We start from the raw sequence: 9,028 nt of genomic DNA on the forward strand, positions 1-9,028 counted from the left end.
GCTAGATAAATCCTCCCACACAAAACATGTAAAATTATCTCCCCTCACATACCATAAAGAGTTAACTTTTGTTCATTTTAAATCAAGGTAATCCCTCTTTTTTTCCTAAAAGTCATTGGTCTGTTCTTTTTTTTTTTTTAATTTCAGTGCCTCAGCATTTTCTAGAATGTGCTGCACATGATATCACATTGTGTAGCTCTTGGATCTTCTTTCTTTCACTAAAACAATAAATAACTCTTTAGGTGTACTTTGTATATTATTGTGTGTAGCCCATTTCACTGAGTAGTAGTTCTGTTCAAAGGGAATGCCTCAATATATATACTTGATTACCAGAGTTATAAAAAACATTGATATATAATGTATTAAACTTTTGACATTTAACAAATTTCATACAATTTAGAAATAATTATGCTTGAAATGTGTATCTATGCATTAATGCATTGCACAGTTGAGAGTAAGAATCTGAATGGAACTTTAAATATTTTCCTGCTTCCTTCTGTCTCATGGCATCCGGAAGCAATACCCATCTGCATTCTGTCTTTACAAAGAAGATTTATATTAAGAATTTGCATAATAAAATTATCCTATTATTATTATCACTATTATTATTTTTGGAAGTCCAGCATCTTCCTTTCAAAGGAATTATTTTTAAATTATCCATGTTGTTATATATGTATGTATATATGCATATGTGTGTCTGGCATATGTATTCAACATCACTGTTTCATTGCAACAATCCTTAGTATTGTATCATATGATGGTCGTACAATTTGTCCATCGACTTCCTCTAAAACACACAGTTAGTTCATTTTGACAGTTTCACACAACAATGATGTTGAGAATATTGTGTGCATGCATAGAAATGTGCACTATATTTCATTTGTTTAAATATGCTTCAAAGTGCATTGTCTCTGCCATACGATAGAACATGACTTTCATGGACCCGACTAATTGTTTCTCAAAGTGTTCCTATGATTTTGTGTACCCTCATGAATCTTGGAATTATCATAGTTGCATGCCCTTGACAAAGCCAGATGTGATGACATATTTTATCTTTATCCATTGTAATAATTGTGTAGAAATATATTGTCATGGCTTGAATTTACATTAAGTTGATGACTGATAGTTTCAACACCATTTCAACATGCTTTTCTTTTTTGCTATCCATGAAACTTCTTTTACTAAGTATGTATATAAACCACTCAGTTTAGTATTTCGTAATTGGATTGCTTTCTTATTTTAATAATGATATATCACAGTTTTATGTTTCCATGTTGACTAATTTCCACTGTATTCAACCAGCCTCATTTAATCCTTCTTATAATATAAAAATGCTGCTGTAAATTCTTAAAAACAAATAAGTATGGTTTCACCGTATTTACACAAATGCTTATTAATTCTATGAGTTTTAGCTTTAGTTTCTGCTATTGTATTAAAACATGTTTTTCAGTTTGCAATAATCTCTGATCAGGAACAACTATTTCACTTTATGTAAGTCTGAAAACTTCTAATGAAGTACCTGAGAATGTAGCCTCTTACTTTTTTTTTTTTTTTTTTTTGGTTTTCAAGACAGGGTTTCTCTGTGTAGCTTTGCGCCTTTTCCTGGAACTCACTTGGTAGCCCAGGCTGGCCTTGAACTCACAGAGATCCGCCTGGCTCTGCCTCCCGAGTGCTGGGATTAAAGGCGTGCGCCACCACCGCCCGGCTGCCTCTTACTTTTGCATTGTTTTGTTTTATGGTTTTCATTATTCATTTGGCTCTTGGGAGTCAATTATCTTTTTTAAAATAATTAAAGGTGTAAAAATATATTACACAGATGCTGCTCAAATTATAGTGGAGTTATGTGCTAATTATATATTGTAAAATGAAAAGCATCCCAAACTGAAAATGCTTTTCTTTCCTATCAAGTCAGAGCTGAGCCTAACCTTACTCATATTTGCTATATGTAGTAGCATTTACAGCATCCAACAATGGGTCCAAGTGGAACACAGAAAAATAGTTCACAGATACACAGACACTGGCATTTGGGGACATGCTGGGATCCAGAACACAGAGCAGAATATCCAGACTGCTCTGGAAAGACATTCTACTGTGGGATACAGGCTAACTGTTCCTGTGAATACCTGTCATGCCTCGAGCTTGGAGCCACTGCCCTGGCCAGAATCCAGAAGTAATCCCCACTTCCTTCTCCAAACCTGACTGCTCCTCATTGGCCACCCAGAATCCCAGAGTGACACTCACTGCTCCACACACACATCCAAGTATCCTTCACTGCCTTAACTACAGACTCTGAATATACACCTCACTGTTTCCTCACATGTATTTCTTATTTCCATAGCACTTGGAAAGAAAATAATCAAAATTTAATCTGAAGGCTCTTTTTACTGAATGCAATTTGCTTTTAGAGTATAATACCAAAAAATACTGAAGGACAGTTTTATTTTTTATTTATTTTATTTTATTTTTTATTTATTTATTTTTTTGGTTTTTCGAGACAGGGTTTCTTTGTGTAGCTTTGTGCCTTTCCTGGAACTCACTTGGTAGCCCAGGCTGGCCTCGAACTCACAGAGATCCGCCTGGCGTGCGCCACCACCGCCCGGCCTGAAGGACAGTTTTATAATCAGGCACCTCTGCACACATGTTAAAGTTGGTCATTCCTGAACAATACACTTATTTGTGTGTATCTAATTATCTCATATCATCAGTCCTTTTCCTGGAATCTCTTTTATACTATGCATTCTAAGAATCCATGATCTTTGCTTATATTTAGTTACTCAATAAATTAATTAATTTACCCTTTGAAGCAGAATCTCACATAGCTCAAGCCCAGGATGGCCTCAAAATCCCATGGCTGAAACCAGCCTAGAACTCCCGATCTTCCTGCCTCTATACAGTGCTGGAATTTCCAGGATGTATCTGGACACCTTGAACTTTCATCTTGATTTATTTGGTCTTTTTTTTTTTAATGAAAGTTCTTATCTTTCTTTCATTTGAACAATATATCTCTTCTTGATATGATATTTTTAATTGACATTAATTTCTGTTATATACCTCATCATTTCAATACTTTCTAGTTAACTATTTTATGGTAAAGTAGACAAATACACACTTTCATTTTCTGTTCTTTCTCTCTTTTTGAGCACTTCATTATGAACACTGAATCTTAATCAATCCCATCTGCACTTGTCCCCAACTCCTCCTTTGGGCCTCTCCTCTCCCTTACAAATTCATGACTCCTTTTTTCACACATACACACTCACACACACATACACACACACACACACACACACACACACACACCTATACACACATAATAACACATACAGCCATGCACACACATCTATGTATGTATGTATATACAATCTCCTGAGTTCATTGACTGTTGTGCCCATGTATATGAGATTAAAGCAGATACATAGGATTGGATAATTTAGTAAGGAGACAGTCCCTGAAGAAAACTGATTCTCCCACTCTCAGTAGCTTTAACTTCCTATATCTCTTTCATCATTCACTGTTTTATCTGAATAGCTTTATCTATGTCTAAGTTAGTCTTTATGCAGGGATCTCTGTACTGAATATGTTAACTATATTAGTGTAGAGTTGAAACAGCTATGAAAAGAATCCCTGGGAGACAGAAAGTAATCAAATACAAAGAAAAAAGCACAGATTAAACAAGAAGAAAGAAAAACTAATCCAAGCACTGAAGAGAATATCAGATTACTGTGTGGAGTATTTTGGGCTCTGCATCCACTGGTTTGGCATCCTCAGATTCAACTACCTGGATTCAACGTATGTGAAATGTTAATTTGCACTGAATGAGAGCAAGGAGTTTTTTCTCACCACTCTTAACTGCAGAATGCAGTACAGTAAAAGCATCTGTGTTGTGAAAGGGTGATCTACATGTGACTGAGGCACACAAGGGGACATGCACATATAAGGGCAGTGTCATCCTGTACAGAGATTTGAGTGTGCACAGGGTTTGCTGTTCGGGAGACAAACACCCCCAGATTCAGAGTGGCAAGAGCGTTTATGTTGCATGCATTGTTTGAAACTTTCCATCTTTGCTTTGGTCACATTTGACATTTGGAAGTTTTCTCTAGGGACACCTTAAACAGGTTCTCCTCTCTTTTCTCACAGAACTGCTGCAGTTCCATGCCCATCAGTGGACTGGATATCGCTCTAGAGTTTTGTTCTGATGTTTGTGCACTGCATTTACTGGTAGTTTTTCAGTATTTTCTTTTTTTCCACTTCTTTAGTTCTGCAATTTCTATTACTTTCTCATCCCTTCAATCAATTTAATAATTTTGAAAATCCACTGCTCTCTAATTTTCTTTCCTTCTTCAAACTCATCCTTCTTTTTCAGAAAAACACTTTTCACTTAATATTTTCAAAAACTAACCATAATTATTTAAAAAGCTTATCTAACAGTTACAGCATCTGAAGTAGCTCCCAATATGTCTCTGTTTATTGTTTCGTGTCAGACCATGACCCAGTGTTTGACACAAACTGTGTACGAATGGCCTGAAACACTGGTTAACACTCTACACACTGAAAAATCTGTGTTAGGTTTTAGTGCCTATATTAATTACTTTTCTTTCTTGTAATAAAATACCATGAAAAAAAAGCAGCTTAGGGAAGAAACAGTGTATTCTGGCTTACAATTTCAAGGGGGACACGGTCCACCAAGTAGGGAAGGCCTGGCAGCTGGAGTTCTGAGCATGCCTAGCAATCAGAAAACACCTGATCACATTTCATCCATACATAGGAACCAAGAGACAGAATAAGAAGTGACAGGTTATAAAACCACAAAGCACAACCCAGTGATGTCCTTCATCAAGGCTCTATTTTCCAGTAGTTACAGAATCTTTCCAAACAGCACCACCAGCTAGGGACTAAAGTATTCAAACAAGTCAGCCTGTAGGGGAATTTCACATTCACACCACAAGAGTGTGTCCTTCTTAGGTGAGCAAGAGAACTGACATTCCAATTTGTAATTCTTGAATTCATTCCAATCTCGTAATTCAATTCTAAAATTGAATTTCAGAATCTTCATATGGCAGAATGATTATGTTAGTCATGTTCATAACATTTTCTACTGACTTCTCATGATGGCTCAGTCATTACATCTCCATTAGATGATTATTCCATTAGAGCTCAAATAATTCCTTTAGAGCTCTCTGAAAATAGTACTACCAGTGGGAAAGAAAATAATTAACAATTTTCATTACCTCTTTACTTTTTTGTCTTGTCATAATTCTGTATTTTTATAGGCCAAACAATACCAAGAGGCCGGTCATGAATATTTGTAGTCCAAGGGGGAAATTATCTATGTATATATGTATATATGTGTGTATGTATGTATGTATGTATGTGTTTACGTACATATTTGTCTGTCTTCTATCTATCTATCTATCTATCTATCTATCTATCTATCTATCTATCTATCTATCTATCTACACATCTATATATCTACATATCTATCTACTTCTAAGTATTTAAAGCTTACTAATGAAGCTATGACCTTATTCTGCTGAGTTTCTATTCACAGTCTTGGAGTTATTTTCTGGAAATCAGTTCATGTTCAAAGGTTTTTCTGAGGTAAAACTCATAGCCTGCTAGTTCCCATGCAGTTAAGATTTGCTAAAGGATGAATGCTAGAACCTTGCATAAAATGCTGAAATATGAGTGATGAGACTTACTGAAGAAAATGTGACTTGGCAATCAGGTTTTCACTATTTTTCATAAAGTTTTAAACTCAGCATTTTCTGGAAAATCTAATTACTTCTGAAAATCATGAAAGATGACAGTGCATGGCTGATCAAACAGGATTCATCTCAATAGGGCAGGTCTCCGAGTATATACTTATATGGACTTACATTCAGTCAAGTAGCTATAGGTATTCAGCTAGATAGTTTTACAATGCTGTAGATAAAAGATGATATAAATTCAGGGTAAGATATATTAATCAATGTCTTATTATATAGTTTTACAATTTTCAAATATTCCCTCTACAATTACTTTTTCAAACTGTTCACAGTTACAGAGGATTAGACTGAAAGTAGAATTGGAATTGTGGCATATATTATCTATTCTAACTGCCTTGAAATGAATTTCGTGTCAACCATTGTCTCTAAATTTACAATAAACCTCATGGTTTCATGACGGAAAGAATTTGGAAGAGTCTGGAAAACTATATTGATGTTGGGTATGATGACCCCATACCTTGGTCTTCATGTTCAATTTAGCTTTGCTGTCTGTACTTCTGAAATAGACAATACAACTGCAATAGGTCTCATATGGAGTCATTCTGCACCCATGTTTGAAAGACCAAGGATACTGAATATTCATTTATTTCACCATTCATTCAAAGCTTAGGGTCTCAGCTTTGAAATCAGATAATAGCTTCACCCAGGCATGAAAAGCTCACCCTTGTGAGTCTGTGTTTAGTTTTTGAAATCAGTGAATAAACCCTTGAACATGCTGTCTTCAAAGGACATCAAGTCCAAACTCCTCATTCTAGGTACAAATAAAATTAATACTAGAATTATTTGGATATTTATTGGGGTCATTTAATTAACTAATAGTAAACTAACAAGTTCAATATACTTACTACCAACATAATTATTAAATACAGTCTTATTATCTGTCTCTCTCATGTCAGATTCCGTCTCCTCCTAAATTGTTCTGTCACCAAGAAGCGACCTGCTGCCAGTAAACAGCACCAGTTTTTGTCAAATTTGAAGAGCAGAATTTTAAATCTAAGCAGTAACAGGGTACTAGGGATTCATGAGTGCTGTCTTTGTCTAAATTTTCTCAGAGTGAAAAACTATCATGGTTTGACAGCGGAGGAAATGTTTTCCTTTAAGTTTTGGTACCATGCACACTTTCATGCTGGTAATTCTGCAAACTATGAAGAAAATGATCCATTGCCTTTACTCATAAAACAGTGCTATAGAGCAAAGGTGTTCTGATGCTCGTTGACCTTGATATGGATGTCTTCATAAAGTTGCTATAAGTTTGACAATGAGTGGTTGATTATTTTCTAATTTCTTTAGTTCTTGTACTCTATTCTTGCATGAACCATATATTAACAAAAATCTAAACCCACACAAATATACAAATTAGATATACAATAGTGACACATACCTTTAATCTTAGTGCTAAGGAGGTAAAGACAGGCATATCTCTGTGAATTTGAGGCCAGTCTGGACTATAGAGAGAGTTCCAGGACAGGTAGGACTACACAGAGAAACCCTGTCTTGAATAAACAACAAACAAACAAAGCAAAACAACAGAAAAGATATAGCAAGAGCATAAAATAAAATGGCAATCTTGCCATTTTCATCATTTTTATACAGAAAACCCACCATACAGTACAAGGAACGCCCTAGCTATATTTTAAGTGCAATCAAGAGTTGTAAACACAGAAGTAAACAGGCTACACCATCTCCAGAGGAGCCACTTGTTTCCTTCTCTCATCACCGACCTCCTGTCAGGGTCAATGTGACTCAGGGCCAGTCCATGTCTGATTGGCAGGCATGAAGTTCACCTCCCATAAGGAGGGCCTGGAGGTCAGCTGCAGGTGGTGGGAAGTGAGCCTGTTATCCACAGTGGAGGATTCTGGATCTTGTAGTCTGATGTGGTGGCCATGACTATCTGCATTCCAGGCTTTATTCATCCACCATCTGAGTCCAGTGAACTGGGACACTCCAGAAATGGTCACAGTGGGAAGGACATCATGGAAGTACACAAGCTGTGCTATTCACAGGGAGGTGTAGTCTCCCAGTCCACCATCACTTGTCCTTCAGAGGTGGACTTTGAGTCTCACGTTGTTTCCTGTGCCTTCAGCCAAAGGCCTACCCACAACCTACAGGACAAGGGAATGCCACTGTATTTTACTTCAATACTGTGGGAGATGACTACTCGATGTAAATAAAGTAACAGATCATATAGATGCTGTTGCTGAACATGGCTGGATCCAGAGAAGGCTTTTCTCCAAATGTACATATGAATTTATAATGGGATAAATGCAAACAAAAGCCAAGTTCAAAACAGAACAAAGTAAACAGGTTATAACCATTGCTTTCAACTGAGGAGCTTTGTGCTGAACACCCTGAGAATAGAAAGGAAGAAATGGTACTTGACCTGATCCTTGAAGAATGTGCACATAAATGTAAGGCCAACATGTAGAATATGAGATTATTTTTTTCTGAACTATTTAGATAAATTGTCACTTCCCACAGAAAGTTCTGCCTGTGTACCTACCTAACCATATAAAGGTGAAAATAAAATGCTACCATCTACAGCAAATTCCTTCACTTGAACACTGGGTACATGTGGTTTTCTTCTATTTTAATTATCATTCTTTAATCCTTCTGAAGGACAGTTGCAGTAGCATGCAAGGTTATTCATGTATATCTCTTGTTAAGGACAATTTGAGCCCTGCTTTCATAAAGCTTGCATTCCACAATATGGATCTCCTGTAGAAAAAAATATGAAGAGTTATCTAAATGTGGCATCTAACCCATTTTTTATTAGTTGCAGGGATGTTTAATATTCCTCTCCACCAGTAAAAATAAACCACACAGATTTCATGATCACCACTAGTTGTTCTTCTAGAGGACTCAAGTTCAGGGCCCAGTACCCATGTAAGGCAGCTCATGAGCACCAGTTCCAGGGAATCCAACACCCTCTTCTGTCATCCATGGGCATCTGCATACACATTGCATACACATACACACGAATAAAAATAGATTATTTTAAAAGAGGATTCTTAACCACAATAACAAAACCCTGGCAGTTGGCTTCACATGGTCTGTGTATCATTTTCTGTAGGATGGAATTGTTAGTATAACAGGTGTGGAAAGGGGAGATCTGTGGAATCTACATTTGTCCTGAAATGGTGATTAGACTTCATGTATCATAAACGACTATAAAAGTTTTGCATTTTATCACATATGATATGCGATGGAAATATCTGAGACACAACAGGGATTCAGTTTAAGAAAAAAGATGTAAATGGAACTAA

The sequence above is a fragment of the Peromyscus eremicus genome, chromosome 1 (assembly GCF_949786415.1).
Source record: "Peromyscus eremicus chromosome 1, PerEre_H2_v1, whole genome shotgun sequence".
In the NCBI taxonomy this organism is placed as follows: domain Eukaryota; kingdom Metazoa; phylum Chordata; class Mammalia; order Rodentia; family Cricetidae; genus Peromyscus; species Peromyscus eremicus.